This window comes from Rhinopithecus roxellana, chromosome 21, assembly GCF_007565055.1.
Source record: "Rhinopithecus roxellana isolate Shanxi Qingling chromosome 21, ASM756505v1, whole genome shotgun sequence".
NCBI lineage: Eukaryota > Metazoa > Chordata > Mammalia > Primates > Cercopithecidae > Rhinopithecus > Rhinopithecus roxellana.
This window is the reverse complement of record NC_044569.1, coordinates 40,521,682-40,540,949: the sequence shown is the minus strand read 5'-3', so window position 1 is coordinate 40,540,949 and position 19,268 is coordinate 40,521,682.

Here is a 19,268-nt window from a genome sequence, read left to right as displayed (position 1 = left end):
ACACACACACACACACACATCATATTGCTTCTGTTTCTCTGGGAACCCTGATCAATACAGTAAGTATTTAACTTTTAAAACAACTACTAAACTGTTTTCCAAAATAGCTGTATTTTTCATTCCCATTCTCTGGGTCTTGATATTGTCCGTTTTTTTCTTTAATAGCTGTAGCAAATTGTGGTTTTAATTTGTATTTCCCTAATGACTAATGATGTTAAGCATTTTTTTGCTTATTTACTTACCATTTGTATATTCATATATCTTCTTTGGTGAGTTATATATATTCAAATCTTTTGCCATTTTGGAAGTGGGGGAATTATTTTCTTATTACTGAGTTGAGAAAGTTATTTATATAATCTGAATACCAGTTTTTTTATTTGTACAAATTTATGAGATACATGAGAAATTTTGTTACATGCTTATGTATTCAAAAAACCCATTATTTAAAGTATCTGGAAATTGTTCTAGAGGCTTGTAGCCAATGGATAAACATTTATTCAAGTATGCCTACCAAATCTTGGGAATAGCAAAAGTTTTTGGCATTTGAGCCACAATCTGCTCCACCTCCAACCCAAGTTCTGTATTATGAAAACTCTCTATGTGCAGTCAGAAGACAAGGGCTCTCTTACCTTGTAGCTCCCAGTATGGAACTATGGTTGATATCAGGAGGGGCAGGTTTCTGGCATTTTTTATCTCTGTCAAATCTATATTGCATAAGCTCTATCTAGGCATATGAGGCTGAACAGACCAGATCCACCCTTCCCCAACTCAGTTGCCACTCACAGGACAGAAGCTCTACCCAAGAATACTGGACCGAAAATCACCACCACAACAACTGGCTCGCCAGTTGGAGGTTCCACCTTGCAAAAGGTAACCCAAGAAGGCTGGGGCTGCCACCTCTTCCTGTATCTACTTGTAGAGTAGTGATGTCACTCTGGGAAAAGCAGGCCCCCACTTCCAAATCTGCTGCAGTGTTTTGAGGGTTCTTCCTGGGGGAAAGGGAAGATCATAAAGGTAAAGAGTTCTATAGTTATGGCTGAAGAGACTGAATTTTTGGGATCAGAATGAGGACAAGTATATGTTTAAGAACTTTGCTAAAAACAAAACAAACTTTGAAGGAAAGCAATTAAGAGGAGTTGGTAGTTCTATAATGCAGCAAAGTGGGTGAGCAGCCAGATGACTTATAGAGAGAAACAAGGAAACAGCAATTAAGAACACTCTTGGGATCACAGTCAACTCTGAGGGTTGGAAAAACCGGGCAACTAAGTGGTTGTCCTAGCTCTGGAGAAATCAGAACAGAAGATAGAACAAACTCAAAAGCATTTTCCAAGCCATATACAGACACATCAACACAAGGTAGAAGCCTCACTAGCACAGCCTTCTTAAACACAATCTCTGATGACCAAACATTTACTGAGCAATACGCTACTCTGGCACAGGTATGACTCCTGGGAAGCTAGACTTAAAAATAACATGACAGTCACTTCTGGCAGTCTGGAAGGCTGTGTGTATGCTGAGAACTGTGCCCTCTCAGAAATAATCAGAGAGGGAACTTCCAAGCTACTAGTCCCTACCTGAATATGGGGCAAAAACCAAAACCCTTTTCACTGTGATCATAGCCTCCAAGTTACACACACATCCAATGGTGAAGGATGAAGGTCTAGTAGTAAAAGGTTAAGGAGGCTTAAGCACAACATTCATCCAATAAATAACTTATACTGACTTGTAGTGACCATTGGTTGCCAGGCTAACACAAAAACAACAAAAACAATTTGAGCACACTGCAGAAGAAATAGGCTCTGCAGAATTAGCTCAGCCAGGTCATTAAACAAATAATCAAATGACCAAGCAAGCAACCACCACCTCCAGAGAGGGAGTTTAGTACCCAAAGCTTTTTTGTTTTGTTTTGTTTTGTTTTTTTGAGACAGAGTTTCACTCTTGTTACTCAGGCTGGAGTGCAGTGGTACAGTCTTGGCTCACTGCAACCTCCACCCGCCAGGTTCAAGCGATTATCCTGCCTCAGCCTCCCAAGTAGCTGGAATTACAGGCGCCCTCCACCATACCTGGCTAATTTTTGTATTTTTAGTAGAGACAGGGTTTCACCACGTTGCCAGGCTGGTCTCAAACTCCTGACCTCAGGTGATCCGCCCAACTTGGCCTTCCAAAGTGCTGGGATTACAGGCACAAGCCACAATGTCCAGCCTCCAAAGTTTTTATAATATATCAATATATTATCTAAAATGTATAGTTTTCAAGAAAAATGTGAGATAAAAATTGAAAACAGAGGAAAGTGTAACACAAATGCAAGAAAACAAACAACAAAAGGGGGAAAAAAGAAAAAAGGAAGAAAAAGTCCAGGCAATTGAAACTGCTTTTGAGGGATTCTGGATGGTATAATAAGCAGACAAAGCCTTCAAAAAAGCTATTTCAAATGTGTTCAAAGAACTAAGGAAACAAGGTTTTAAAAATTTAAAAAAGTTATTATAAAATGTCTTATAAAATAAAGAATATAGATAGAAAGTACTAAAAAGAACCAAACAGAAACTCTGGGGTTGAAAAATTATAATACATGAAATAAAAAAATTGACTAGTAGGATAAAGTTTCTATATTTTTCTGGAATTAGGTTAGTAGAAACCTGAAATAGTTTAGAGCTAGTAGAAGACAGCATCATGGAACTTGAAGATGGAGCAGTAAAGATCATTCAATCTAAAGAAAACAGAGAAAAAAAGAATGAATAAAAATAAAGAGCCTCAGAGAAATGTGGAACATCACTAAATGTACATTAAAATATGTATGAGATGGAGAAGAGAGAGAGGACGTGACGGAAAAAGGAAATCAAAGGTATAATGACTCAAAACTTTCCAAATTTGATGAAACACATTAATGTACTCATCCAACAAGCTCAATGAGTTCTAAGTAAAATAAAAACAAAAAGATCTAGATCCAGACATATTATAATCAAAATGTTGAAAGCTAAAAATAAGAGAAAGCCTTGAAAGTGGAAAGAGAAAAATAATTTATCACATACAAATGAACCTCAATAAGATTAACAGCTGACTTTTCGAGAGAAAAAAATAGAAGCCAGAAGGCAGTAGAACAACATATTCAAACAGCTGAAAATAAAAATGTATTAACCAAGAATTTAACATCCTACAAATTTATCTTTCAAAAAAGGGAGTGAATTCACAATAGCAAAGGTGTGGAATTAACTTAGATGCGCCTTAACAATGGATTGGATAAAGAAAATGTGGGACATATATACCATCGAATACTACACAGCCATACGAAAGAATGAAATCTTGTTCTTTGCAGCAACATGGATGCAGCTGGAGGCCACTATCCTAAGCAAATTAACATAGGAACAGAAAACTAAATACCACATGTTCTCACTTACAAATGGAAGCTAAGCATTGAGTACACATTGGACATAAAGATGGAAACAATAGACACTGGGGACAACCAGAGTGGGTACAAAAGAAGGGGGTAAAATCTGAAAAACTACCTATTGGGCACTATGCTCACTACCTGTGTGAAAGGATCATTTGTACTCCCAAACCTCAGCATTACAAGGTATACCCATATAACAAACTTGCACGTGTACCCCATGAATTTAAAATAAGCTAAAATTATGTTTTAAAAAAGGAAGTGAAATAAATTCCCAGTTAGAAACAAACAAATTTAAAAACCTTGAGAATTTGTTGCTAGCAGGTCTGCTTTCCAAGAAATACTGAACACCAGACAGTATTTCTAGCTCACATAGTAAAACAAGGTACAATTATGTAGATAATTGTAAAAGAAATTATAATTGCATGTATCTTTTCCTTTTTTCTCTGGACTAATTTAAAATTTTTATTAAAATATGCATGTCATTGCATTGTTGTGGCTGTACCTTATAGAAATGTAATATGCTTGATAATAACAGCACAAGGGAGGTGGGTGGGAACAAAGTTCTATTGAAGTAAGAAAATGTCATCAGATGGTACATCAAATCTACTTAAAGAAATGAAGAGAACTGGATATGAAGGTTAACATAAAAATTTAAATATATTCTTCTATTTCTCCTGTCAGCTTCTTTAAAGATTTAAGATTATACAAACTGATAATCATAAAATATATCATTGGATTTGTGCCATATAAAGTTGTAATATGTACAACAGTAATAGCACAAAAAGGGAATGGGGTAAATGGGACTCTGTAGGAGGGTAAATGAGACTCTATAGGAGGGTAAATGGGACTCTACAGGAGTAAAGTTTTGCTATTTCCTTGGAATTAATATAAATCTTAAGTAAACTAAACAACCCAATCAAAAGGCAGAGATTGTCATATTACATAAAAGAACAAGATCCAACTATATGCCATGTACCAATACAAATATATTGATACAAATGAGTAAAAGGAAGGAAAACTATGCTATGTACCAATACAAATATATTGATACAAATAAGTTGAAGGTAAAAGGAAGGAAAAAGATGTGCCATGTAAACCACAACTATAAAAGGCTTGGAGTGGCTATACTAATATCAGACAAATAACCTTAAAAATATTACTAGAGATAAAGAAGGACATTTCATCATGATTAAAGGGCCAACTCACCAGGAAGATAAAACTTTGGAATGTATATACAACACAGTGCCCAAAGATGAAGCAAAAGCTAAAAAACTTAAAGGGAGAAACAGATAATTCAATAATAGTTGAAGAAACCAATATCCTACTTTCAGTAAAGAATTGACCAGCTAGGGAGAAAATCAACAGGAAAATAAAAAACTTGAACATTATAAACCATCTGTACATAACAGATACCTAAAGTACATACAACGGCAGCAGCATGCATATTACAAAACTCCCATGGAACATTCTATAAGATAACTCATGTTAAGTGATACAAGCTTCAGTAATTTTTTTTTTGCAAGGGTGGGGAGGGGGGATTAAGATTCTGGCTTTGTCGCCCAGGCTGGAGTGCAGTGACACTTCACTCACTGCAACCTCCACCACCTGGGCTCAAGCCATCCTCCCACCTCAACCTTCCCCATAACTGAGACTACAGGCATACACCACCAAACCCATCTAATTTTTGTAGTTTTTTGGTAGAGATAGGATTTTGCTATATTTCCCAGGCTGGTCTTGAACTTCTGAGCTTAAGCTATCCACCCACCTCAGCCTCCCAATGTGCTGGGATTATAGGCATGAGCCATCACACCCAGTCAAGCTTCAATACTTCTAAAATTAGTGAAGTTATACAATGTATGTTCTCTGACCTCCTGAAGTAAATCAGAAATCAAAAACAGAAGAAAATTTGGGAAATTCAAACTATATGGATATTAAACAACACATACCCTAAGTAACTAATGGGTCAAAGAAGAAATCAAAAAGCCAACCAGAAAATATTTTGAGATTATTAGAAATGGAAACATGTCTTACAAAACTTACAAGATGCAACTAACACAGTGCTTGGAGAAAAATTTATACCTATAATGGCCATATTATACATGAAAAAATGTTTCAAATTAATAACCTAAGCTTATACCTTAAAATTTTTAAAAAAGAAGATCAAATTTAACTAAAAACAAGTAGAAGGAAGGATATCATAAAGACTAGAGCAGAAACTAATAGAGAATAGAATAATAATAGGGAAAATTTAAAAAAACAAAACCTGATCCTTTGCAGGGAAAAAAAAAAAAAAATAGAAATGGCAAATGTTAGCTTGGTTAACCAGGAAAAAAAGAGAGATGACTCAAATTACAAAAGTTATGAATGAAAGGGGATATCACCACCAACTTTATAGAAATAGAAAGGATTATAAATAAGTACTATGAAGAAATGTATGCCAAAATTTACATAAATAAAATGGACAGATTTCTACAAAGACATACATACACTGCTGAGACTTACTCAAAAATAAATTGAAAATTGGAGTAAATTTACAACAGGTAAAGTGATCAAACTAGTAATTTAACATTTTCACACAAAGAAAAGCCCAGCACCAGATGGCTTTACTGATGAATTCTACCAAACATTAAAAAAAAAAAAAAAGTATACTAATCCTTCAGAAACATGTCCAAAAATAGAGCAGGAGGGAACACTTCCAACTCATTTAATGAGGCCAGTATTATTATTCTGATACTCAAACCAGACAAAGGTGAGAGACCATTTTGTATTATGTTTTCTCCCTGAGATAAAGACCAAGACAAAGATATTTGTCCTAGCCACTTGTATTCAAATTGTTATGAAGCCTCTGCTGAGGGCAATTAGTCAAGGAAAAGAAATAAAGAACATCTAGACTTTTTAAAAAATGTGAACTATCTCTAGTCATGGATGACTTAATCTTGTATATAAAATTCTGAAGAATCCATTAAAAACTATTAGAACTAACAAACAAGTTCAGCAAGGCTTCAAAATCTAATAATATAAAAAAAGCCACTGTATTTCTTTACAGGTGCAACAAACAACCTGAAAATAAAGTAAATAAAACAATTTCATTTATAATAGCACCCCTCTCAGGTGTTAACAAAAGAAGTGCAAGATTTGTACATTAAAAACTTCAAAAATTGTTGTCAAAAATTAGAGAATATTTAAACAAATCAAAAGACATTCCATGTTTCTGGATAAGAAGACTAAATATTTTTAAGATGACAATACTCAACAAATGTATCTACAGTCTCAACAAAAATCACTTTCAAAAATCCTACCTGGCTTTATTGCACAATTTGGCAAGGTGATCCTAGAATTCATATGCAAATGTAAAATATCCACAATCATCAAAATAACTATGAAAAATAATTACAAAGTTGGGGAGCTCACATTTTCCAATTTTGAATCTTGCCTCAAAGCTACTGTAATCAAGACAGTGTCATACTAGTGTAAGGACAGACATTGACCAATAGAACAGAATTGAAAGTCCAGAAATAAACCCATAAGTTCATAAATAAACCCATAAGTCCATAAATATTTATGGTTAACAGGTTTTCCAAAAAATGTCAAAACAACTTAACTGGAAAGAAGAGTCTTTTCAACAAATAGTGCTGGCACAAGCACATGCAAGAAAATGAAGTTAGATCCCTATCTCGCACCATACAAAAAAATTAACTCTAAATGAATCAAAGACCTAAATGTAGAGCCAAAACTATAAAACTCTTTGGGGAAAATATTGGGGTAAATCTTCATGACCTGGAGTTAAGCAGTGTTTTCTTAGCAGCAATACAAAAGAAGGAGTAACAAAAGATAAATTTTTAATTGGATTTCATCAAAAATATAAGATTTTGTGCTACAAATGATATTATCAAGAAAGTTAAAAGACAACCCACAGAAGTGGAGAAAATATTTGCAAGTCATATATTTGAGAAGGAACTGTTAGACTATGTAAAGAACTCTTACAACTCAGTAGTAAGACAAAAAAAAAAGAAAAAAAACAACTAAAAGTGGCCAAAGGATATGGAGAGACATTTCATTTAAAAAAATATACAAATGGCCAATAAGCACGTAAATAGATTCTCAACATTATTTACCACTAGGAAAACATAAAACCACAAGATACCACTTCACACTAGTAGAATAAGATAATTTTTTTAAAGACCAATAATAAGTGTTAGTGAAGATGAGGAAGAATCCTTGTGCACTGCCGTGTGAATGTAAAAGAATACATGCATTTTAAAAAACATTGTGGCAAATCTTCAAAGAGTTAAACATGGAATTACCATACACCCAGCAATTCCACTCCCTGGTATATGCCCACAAAAAATCAAAAACACATGTCCACTGAAAACTTGTACACAAATATTAACAACAGCATTATTCATAATAATCAAAAAGTAAAACAAATCAATTGTTTATCAACTGATGAAAAGAGAAATACAATGTGGTATATTTATACAATGAAATATTATTCAGGAATAAAAAGGAATGAAATACAGCTACTACATGGTTGAACCTTGTAGTAACATTATAAGTGAAATATAATGCAGAAACATTGTAAGTGGAAGAAGCAAGTCACAGAAGAATATATATAGTATAATTTCATTTATATGCAATGCTCAGAAAAGGCAAATTTATGGAGACAGAAAGTATATTAGTGGTTTCTCAGTGGTATGGGGGAGTGAGTGAAAAGGGTGGGGTTGGGGTGGGGTGCCACAGCTGATGGGTGTGAGTATTCTCTTTAAGGGAGATTAAAATGCTCTAAAATTAGATTGTGGTAATGGTTACATGACCTTAGAAAACACACTTTAAATGAATGTGAGTCATACACCTTAAATGAGCGAATAGTATGGTAGAAGAATTTTATCTCAATAAGGCTGTTTTTAAAAGTTCTAAATAAAGTTACTATTAGAAGAAAATAGAAAGTAAGCATAAAAACTTTCTAGCTGATGAAAATAGGCTATATAAAACAACCATGGGCCGGGCACTGTGGATCACACCTATGATCCCAGCACTTTAGGAGGCTGAGGTGGGCAGATTACCCAAGGTCAGGAGTTCAAGAGCAGCCTGGCCACCAACTTGGTGAAACTCCATCTCTACTAAAAATATTTTTAAAATTAGCCGGGCATGGTGGTTGGCGCCTGTAATCCCAGCTACTCGGGAGGCTGAGGCAGCAGAATTGCTTGAACCCGGGAGGTGGAGGTTGCACTGAGCCAAGATCACACTACTTACACTCCAGCCTGGGTGACAAGCGAGACCCTGTATCAAAAAAAAAAAAAAAAAACACAAAACACAAAAACAAACAAAAAAAATGTAGCAGAGGAATATCATTACACAGCACTTCACCTTGAATTAAGTAGCATTAAAAAGTAAGTTTCACATATGAGAGAATAACATGAATCTGAAATTAACCATCTCAGAAATTGAGTAACAGATAGGATTTGAAACAAGACCTGATTAAACTCAATAAAGAAATGAGTGAGAGAAGACAAAATTATTTTGCAAATGAAGGCTTTTTGTTATATGTCCCATGGTATTTCATCTTTTTTCATGTTGTTGTAAATAGTAAACTCAAAGTAATTATTTTCTAATTTTTGTTGGTGTATTAGTCATTCTCACACTGCTATAAAGAAATGCCTGAGACTGGGTAATATATAGAGAAAAGAGGTTTAATTGGCTCATGGTTCTGCAGGCTGTACAGAGCACATGGCAGCATCTGCTTCTGGGGAGGCCTTAGGGAGCTTTCACTCATAGCACAAGGTAAAGTGGGAGCAGACATCTTACATGGCAGGAGCAGGACCAAGATAGGAGGTGGGAGAGGTGCTACACATTTTTTTTTTATTATTATTATACTTTAAGTTCTAGGGTACATGTGCATAACATGCAGGTTTGTTACATATGTATACTTGTGCCATGTTGGTGTGCTGCACCCATCAACTCGTCAGCACCTATCAATTCGTCATTTACATCACGTATAAATCCCAATGCAATCCCTCCCCCCTCCCCCCTCCCCATGATAGGCCCCGGTGTGTGATGTTCCCCTTCCCGAGTCCAAGTGATCTCATTGTTCAGTTCCCACCTATGAGTGAGAACATGCGGTGTTTGGTTTTCTCTTCTTGTGACAGTTTGCTGAGAATGATGGTTTCCAGCTGCATCCATGTCCCTACAAAGGACGCAAACTCATCCTTTTTAATGGCTGCATAGTATTCCATGGTGTATATGTGCCACATTTTCTTAATCCAGTCTGTCACTGATGGACATTTGGGTTGATTCCAAGTCTTTGCTATTGTGAATAGTGCCGCAATAAACATACGTGTGCATGTGTCTTTATAGCAGCATGATTTATAATCCTTTGGGTATATACCCAGTAATGGGATGGTTGGGTCATATGGTACTTCTAGTCCTAGATCCTTGAGGAATTGCCATACTGTTTTCCATAATGGTTGAACTAGTTTACAATCCCACCAACAGTGTAAAAGTGTTCCTATTTCTCCACATCCTCTCCAGCACCTGTTGTTTCCTGACTTTTTAATGATTGCCATTCTAACTGGTGTGAGATGGTATCTCATTGTGGTTTTGATTTGCATTTCTCTGATGGCCAGTGATGATGGGCATTTTTTCATGTGTCTGTTGGCTGTATGAATGTTTTCTTTTGAGAAATGTCTGTTCATATCCTTTGCCCATTTTTTGATGGGGTTGTTTGTTTTTTTCTTGTAAATTTGTTTGAGTTCTTTGTAGGTTCTGGATATTAGCCCTTTGTCTGATGAGTAGATTGCAAAAATTTTCTCCCATTCTGTAGGTTGCCTGTTCACTCTGATGGTAGTTTCTTTTGCTGTGCAGAAGCTCTTCAGTTTAATTAGATCCCATTTGTCAATTTTGGCTTTTGTTGCACACTGGCAATGTTCTTAGTATTTTCTTTAAAAACCATGCCATGGGCACTGTAAATGTAATCTGGTACATTTCTTCCCTTATATGATATTTAGTCTTTAATTTGGTGGACAACATTTTACATATTCTTAAAGGCTATTTTGTCTGTGATGTTCAAATACATAAACATCAGATAACCTGTCTGAATTTTAATTTTTAGTTTTCTTTACTACTAAACCAACTCCTAAATCTAATATACAGATGATTATGTTATCTATATATTATCTGTAATATTCTTATGAATAGTAAGAAGTCTTATTTTAAAAAATTATTGTCAGAAGTTCAATTCAAATCATTTGTTTTGTGAATGATGCATTCAAAACACCCTTCAAAGCTTCATGGAGTTACACAAGCGAATGCAGTGTTCCAGTTCTGAGGTTTTATAATTACTGAGGAGAAAGGTGGACACATGTCCCCACCCTCGCCCCCTTTTTTTTTTTTTTTTTTGAGATGGAGTCTCGCTCTGTCACCCAGGCTGGAGTGCAGTGGCGCTATCTCAGCTCACTGCAAGCTCCGCCCCCCAGGTTCCCGCCATTTTCCTGCCTCAGCCTCCCGAGTAGCTGGGACTACAGGCGCCCGCCACCACACCCGGCTAATTTTTTGTATTTTTAGTAGAGACGGGGTTTCACCGTGTTAGCCAGGATGGTCTCGATCTCCTGACCTCGTGATCCATCCTCCTTGGCCTACCAAAGTCCTGGGATTACAGGCATAAGCCACCGTGCCTAGCCCTGTGTCTCCTTCTTAATGTCCATACAGATGCTTTGTGACAACAGTGGTTGTACTAGAGTCACCTTTATTCAGACAAATATTGACATGCAATATTGACACTTAACTATATTAACATTTCCATTCCCAGATGACTCATTTACTGGTAATAAGTTCACGTGCCAATCTCAGTAGACATTTAATAAGTATTTGTTGCATGAATAAATGAGCATATGGGCCGATTTGCATGAGACCTTAAAAAAAATGAAGTGTGGAATATCCTTGTGGTAAAATAAATAATTATGTGATAAGTTCCTTTTTTTCTTCTTGATATTCCTGGCATCAACTTTTTACTTATATCTGGTATTTGATATAACATATATATTATCTACATTGCGGTAGAGAAGGAAAATGAGATATTTATTTTTATTTTTAGAAAATGGGAATAAATCATTGAAAAGTTTATGCTTTATTAAGAGTTGTTTTATGAAATTCTGATCTGAGCTATCACATTTCTGCAGTTCAGAATAACTCATTGAAATTGACATTGGCCAGTCTGAATTTCAAGGAATTACCTGCTGGAGACAAGAGGGATCTCTTCTTCAGATTTGCAGTCTGGGGAATACAGCCTCTATTGTACTTTGGAACCTGAGATACGGTGGTGGCAGGAGCCCTGGGTCAGTAGGAGTGGGGTCGAGTAGTGAGATTCACCCTTAGGTTAGTATTGACATAAGGTGATGAGGAGCTATAGACAAAAGATTGTAACCACAAGAACTTCATAGTCTTTGTATTTTCACCGAGTTTATATTTGGTGTGTGTTTTGTCTTTTCTTTATGATTATCCATAAAATGCTTGAAAGGAAATGAGTTTGGGAATAATTTTGGGGAATACCACAAAAGACACTTTTGTGATGGAAATCCTTAAAAACACACAATCCATTACCCCATGGGGTTCAAAAGGCAATTGTGAACTACTGTGGAGTTTGGAAAGAAGCAATGAGGTAATCAAGGATACTGTTGAAAATCTAGTTTATCCTATGGATGGAAGGAAATTGAAACTAATGGAGGGGAGGCTGGTAAAACAATAGGGTTTGAGACAATTCTGTGTCATTGGAAATGAAAGAGGAAGGTGAACCCAGGAGGCGGAGCTTGCAGTGAGCCAAGATTGCGCCACTGCACTCCAGCCTGGGTGACAGAGCGAGACTCCATCTCAAAAAAAAAAAAAAAAAAAAAAGAAATGAAAGAGGAAGTAATAATCTGTGAAATTTTTCCTTAGGAACTTACTGGCAATTTTAAAAATGAATTTGTTAAGCCATGCTGGTTCTGACCCAAAAGCCATTCACCAGTTTTCCTCACTCCCCTCTTTCACTACTGGCAGATTATCTCTCATTTTACAAGCTGAAAATGCCAGATGCTTGCTTTTACAGTCTTCCTTACACCCAGAGCATGTGCATATGTTTAAACGGTCAAGAAGGAGTCATAACATGGGTGTCTGGGAAAGCTTTTATCCCACAAAAACACTTCACTCAAAAAACAAACAAAGAAAAATTCTCCTTCCTGCCATTGGATGTGATCAGATGTCTAGCAACCATCTTGTGATCACAAAGCAACCAGCCTGAGGAAAAGTCCTACACGCTGAGCATAGTCAGGCAGAAACACTGCTATCGCTGAGTTGCAGAAACAAATCTAGAAATGTTTTGCTTCTGTAATTATTTTTACGGGAGATTACAAGTGGGTTTACTGTTCACTTTTTAAATCTTATTTCTCTGTGGTGTTTAGCGTGGGTAAATTTTACCTTAAATCCACTTTTTTATGTAAGGTAACATCTTTGTGGGTTTCAAGGATTAATATGTGGGCATACTTGGAGGCCGTTATTTTGCCCACCACAGGTGAAAAAGGGAATGTTATTCTGAAATCATTTGGAAGGACCTCTGTGTAAATGCAAAAGCCAGACAAGAAAAGGCTGTCATTCTTTTGATATGGACTCGAATTTCCACTTCATGGTTGTCTGCTTCCTTTTTAGAGTATTGTTTATCCTCCTAATAAAAAGAAAGTGAAATTTCCCATTTCTTTACATTTGTTGGCTTTTGGTTAGTCATTTTGTAGAAGACCTTTGGAGAGGACCTAATATTGTAAAAGTGATAGATTAAGATTGCTCTAATTACAGAGTTAGTAGGCTTGAATACAATCCTTTTTATATTTAGAAGACACAGAACTCTGCTGCATAAGGTTTATATCCTTTTTGAAGCAGGAGAATTTGGTTATGTAGCAATAGAAAAATTTAGTAGGGCCGGGCGCGGTGGCTCAAGCCTGTAATCCCAGCACTTTGGGAGGCCGAGACGGGCGGATCATGAGGTCAGGAGATCGAGACCATCCTGGCTAACACAGTGAAACCCCGTCTCTACTAAAAAAAAAAAAAAAATACAAAAAACTAGCCGGGCGAGGTGGCGGGCGCCTGTAGTCCCAGCTACTCAGGAGGCTGAGGCAGGAGAATGACGTGAACCCGGGAGGCGGAGCTTGCAGTGAGCTGAGATCCGGCCACTGCACTCCAGCCTGGGCGACAGAGCAAGACTCCGTCTCAAAAAAAAAAAAAAAAAGAAAAGAAAAGAAAAATTTAGTAGGACAATTTATTTTCAAATTAGTGTAAGAGGCTTTTTTCTCTGTTAAGTAGTTAATAAAATGAATAATTTTATTAACTCACTAGAGAGTAAGATAAATTTTGAGAAAGTCTCCAGATTTTGTGTAGTTATTGCCTAAAACACTTTACGTGGCTTTGGAACCTTGTGCTGCTATACGGATTACTTAGCTATGGCTTTGATGGCTTTATGGCTAGGAGAGACTTCAATAGTTAAACTGATCATTGCTTTAATCTGGGCTTTGTTTTTATATCTGGGATCCTGGCTTCCACTTAATGGAGATAGAGATAGCTAGCAGTCAAACTACTTATGCTATAGATATTGTGTTGGGAAAAATAATTTTTTATTTCTGTTTAACAAACGTTTTAAAAATCAATGTTTCTCTGGAAATTTACAGTCTCCTTGAAGATGAATGTCTATAACATTAAATTCACTGTTGGTTTTAACCTCATGCAATCCACGTACATGACTCTTGCTCATCCTCCATTACTTTATTTTGTTATTATTATTGTTTTTACACAGAGCTCACTTCTGTGTGCATGAAGAACAAGACTATTTTAAGCAACTGAACAAGATATCACTGCAACCTGGGAAACAAGTCTGATCCTTTCAATTTCTACACAATTAATTCTGTGGCAGGTAGCTTAGGAATCCCAAACAGGCAGAGAAACCATGATGAGGTCTCCTGTGCAACCTCTCCAGATCTGAAACAGCCCCTGCAAATGCTGATTGCTTGCAAATGCAACTGTCTAGGTTACATACAAAATGAACATAATAAGTTTTTATTTCCCATGGTGATACACCAACAGCTACATTCGGCTTCTAATAGTCTGCAATTCAGTAATAATAGCTTGGTTCGGTTTAGTTTATTGAAGACATAAAAATACTTGGCAGCCAGAAGCTGGAATGCGTGGTTCAAGGGAACGAGATTCCAGCAGGGACCACAGGACCTGTCCATGGAACGTGGGTATACTCAGCACTTAGCAGCTATGATTTATTCATTTGGTGAAAAGCAGCGTTCCATAAATGTGATTTATGTAATTACTGAGGAGGGAATTCAATCTCTAATTTTATAGAAGGGTACCTCAGAATTTTGTTGCACACACCTCACCTTTTAATAACATTTCTTTTGGCAGAAAATATTTCAGTGTCTCACTTTTCTCGGGAGAAAACTCTTCATTTTCATCCTTTAGAGAGGAAAGAAAGAAAAAATATCAAGTTGCTTTTCTCAGTAACTGGCTTGAGAGCTTAGGCATTACAGATGTCTGCTGTGAAACTGAAGGATTTCTTGAATTCAGCTCAAATATCTTAAGCACAGCTATCTGAGTATAATTTTTTAATCAAAAATGTATCTTCTAGAGGTGAAAATTTAAAACTTCAGACTGGAAAATATTCATTTAACATAAGATCCTGTTATTGGGCGCTAGAAAGTTTAAATAATGTTGGTAATGAAATCCACCATATTTTTATTTATCTTCCACATTAATGGAACTCGCTCAATATTTGGACTGAGAAGACCTGGGCACAATTAGCACTGCATCCCAACTCAACTATGCAACCCACTTGACTGTATGAGCTTCAGAAATCTGTTGGCTTCCCTAAGCTTTGGTTTATCCATTTACCAAATAAATGAGTTTGTCAGCCATCTGCCTTATCTGCTACCTTGCAGATGTGTTGCAACTGTACCTGAATATCAAATAGAATAATAAATGCAGAAATGGCAAGTATTCTGGTGACACCATGAAGATATGTTCTTTGAGGTGTTCCTATGTTGGTAACAGCGGCATTACACAATTCCACATACTCTACCAGCCTCCTTATTGCTTGTGATACGGTTGTAACTAGTGATGAACCAAGGATTTAAGGTAGTCTGTTACCATTAGTCATGGGAGACAGTCTGGGAATGACACATAGAATGCTGCTTCAAGATGGATGTCTTTCAGTGTGAGATTTTGGGTAACTCATTGAATTTTTTTAAACCTCAGTTATCTCATCTGTAAAATATGTGAATAAAACCCCTTGACACTGTGCCACCAGACTGCCCCATCAAAAGAAGCAATAGAAACTCTTTAGAGACCTAAAACCCACAAATGGAAATTGTTATCATTTATCTTACATTTGGAAATGGTAACCTTTAGCATCATTGATAAATGCCCTTATGTAAAATACAATTATTTCCTCATAAAAGCTTAATGCTATACTGGTGAAGGAGATAATCCTTTCTGTTTGTTTTCTATGAGAAAGAGCTTTCAATATAATTGCAGTAAATAAAATCTGTAATGTCTTTATAAATCTTTATTTAGTCAGAACCATGACTATTTCATATAGTGACCTTTTCTTTTGAAAATAATGAGTCTTCTTTGTCAATAAAGACTTCAGGAGTTTACAGACAATGGAATCATCACTTTTAAGAAAGCTCAAACAAACTGTTTTAACAATAACATAGGTGTTTAAGAAACTCCACACATGAAAACCCATATTTGCAAAATAGATTCGTTGAGGAAAGAGGTGATGGGATAACGACTTTACATAATTATTCATTGCCTCTTAATAGTTTTCAAATATTTTTAGCAACAGCTATATTATCTGATGAAATGTGAAATAAGTGCATTGATATAATGTAGAATTAAAACAAAGGGTTACAGAAAAACTTAGGGACAGGAAGTGGCTTTTTGTTGGTTTTACTTTAGTAAGATAAAAAACTTTTACATGGTGTGAAATCATTTAAATATACATAGACATATAGAAAAATATTGAACTAATACAGTAGTTAGATTTTTTCTGTATTTTTTATGGTGGTAAAATATATGTAACATAAAGTTTACAATTTTAACCATTTTAAGAGTATAGTTCAGTGGCATTAAGTACATTTACACTGTTATGTAACCATCACTATTCTCCATCTCTAGCACATTTTCATCATCCCCACCTAAAACTCTGCACTCATTAAAGAGTTGTATTTTGAATAATTTTGTCACCTTTATCTGTTTACACTACCATAAAATTTATCTTTGGTATTCAAATATATTTACAGCAGTGTCTTATATTTTAGCAATATTTTAAATAAAGAGAGGCTTTTTCCAAATATATTTAATTAATTAAGTTGAATTTATATACTCATATATTAGGACCTGTTATAACAAATTTTTGTTATAAGCTAATTTGTAATTTTATTTTTGACCACTTATTTGATGCCAGAATCTTGCCATAACAATAATACTTTTTGGCTCTGCATTAAGAAATTTTCTCCTAAAAACTTAACAATGCTTTGCTACATCCAATTATTTCAATGATTTTATCTATATTATATGAAGTAATGTGGAAGAAATTCTACTCCAGGTGCATTGTGTCCGCATTTTTTAAAACACATCTAATAAATAGAGATGATATCTATAAAATTTGAAAATTAATTTGAACTTTATAATATTGATATTTTTGTTCTGTCTCCTACATTGTTAAGGGGATTATACATTGGTAGAGTTTCTATAGAGGGTAATTAATCAGATCTCTCAAAAGTTTAAACAGTGCATTCTTGACAACTACATCTGTAAGAATTTATCCTATGTTTATACCCAGATGAATTCACCAAGGGATAGATAGCTATGAAAACTCTTGAAACACATTATTCAGAAGGCATACAACCCAATAAATATGGGGAAAATGCATAAAAAGACTCTTCCAAAAGTGTACAAATGGCCAAAAACCCACAAAAAGATGTTATCAGTGAAATGCAAATTAAAGCCACAATGAGATACACACTCACCAAGAATGGCTAATTATAAAAAGGACAATTCTAAATGTTCATGAGGATGTAGAGCAACTAGAACTCATATATTGATGGTGGGATTAAGAAATGTTACAGTGACTTTGGAAAACAGTTTGGCAATGTGTTATAAAGTTCAATAAATACATATCAAATAAAACATATGTTCATGCAAAGACTTGTTTACAAATGTTCACAGCAATTTTGTTCAAGATTGCTTCTAAATAAGAAAGCCTAAAATGTCCATCAACTGGAGAATATATAAATTGTGGTATATCCATATATTGAAATTCTACTCAGCAATAAAAAGGAGTGAGCAATGGATACATGCAACAACAAGGGTGAATCTCAAACACATTATGTTTTAAGAGTACATACTGTATGGTTCCTTTTATATAAAATTCTAGAAGAGGAAAAGTCCAGGTATTTTGACAGAAAACAATTAAGTGGTTAAGTAGGTTAACCACAAATAGTTACCAGGAAACTTTTTAAGATGATGAAAATTTTTGAACCAGGCACAGTGGCTTACATCTGTAATCCCAGCACTTTGGGAGCCCGAGGTAAAAGGATTGTTTGAGCCCAGGAGTTCAAGTCCAGGCTAGACATAGAAAGTCCCTGTCTCTACAAAAAATAAAAAGTTTAGCCAGGCATGGTGGTGCACAGCTGTAGTCTTAGCTACTTGGGAGGCTGAGGTGGGAGGATCACTTGGGCCCAGGAGGTCAAGGATGCAGTCAGCTGTGATTGTGCCACTGCACTCCAGCCTAGGCAACAGGGTGAGACCCTGACTCAAAAATAAATAAAAAGGGCAGGCCATGATCGCTCACGCCTGTAATCGCAGCAGTTTGGGAGGCTGAGGCGGATGGATCACGAGGTCAGAAAATCGAGAACATCCTGGCTAACACTGTGAAACCCCATCTCTACTAAAAGTACAAAAAATTAGTCGGGCATGGTGGCGGGTGCCTGTAGTCCCAGCTACTCTAGAGGCTGAGGCAGGAGAATGGCATGAACCCAGGAGGCGGAGCTTGCAGTAAGCTGAGATAGCGCCACTGCACTCCAGCCTGGGCGACAGAGCGATACTTCACCCAAAAATAAATAAATAAATAAATAAATAAATAAATAAATAAATAAATAAAGGAAAAAGAAAGAAAGAAAAGTTTCTATATGTTGATTGGTATGGTGTTTACATAGGTGCACTTATTCTTAAAAACTCATCAATCCCTATATCTAAAACAGCTATATTTCATAATATGTAATTATGTCTTAGTTGACAAAGATGATTTAAAATAATGATAGCAATGGATCATAACCCATTAAATTAAATAGAAAACCATGATCCCCTTACTGACACAAGTGAATTCATTAACAGTTTGATGAAGAAGAGGAATCTTACATAGTTTCAAAGCACTTCTACCCACAATGCCTATTCAGTGTAAAGTGGAAAAGGCTTACTTTTACAATGGAAAAGCTGGAGAGACACCATTTTAATCAAATAATCAAAATGAACATAATAAGTAATAGGATATGTCAAAATCAAGTGCCACCTGATAGGATGCAATGACAGGAAAACATCACTTCTGTGATATTCCTGCCATAGATGTACAGTCACACGCTGTATAATGATGCTTCAGTCAGTGACAGACCACATACACAATGGTAGTCCCATAAGATTATAATGGAGCCGAAAAATTCCTATAGTCTGATGACATCTCAGCCGTCGTAACTTTGTAGTGCAACACATTAATGACGTATTTGTGGTGATGTTCGTGTAAACAAACCTACTGTACTGCCAATTGTATAAAAGGCCAACACATACAATTATATACAGTATA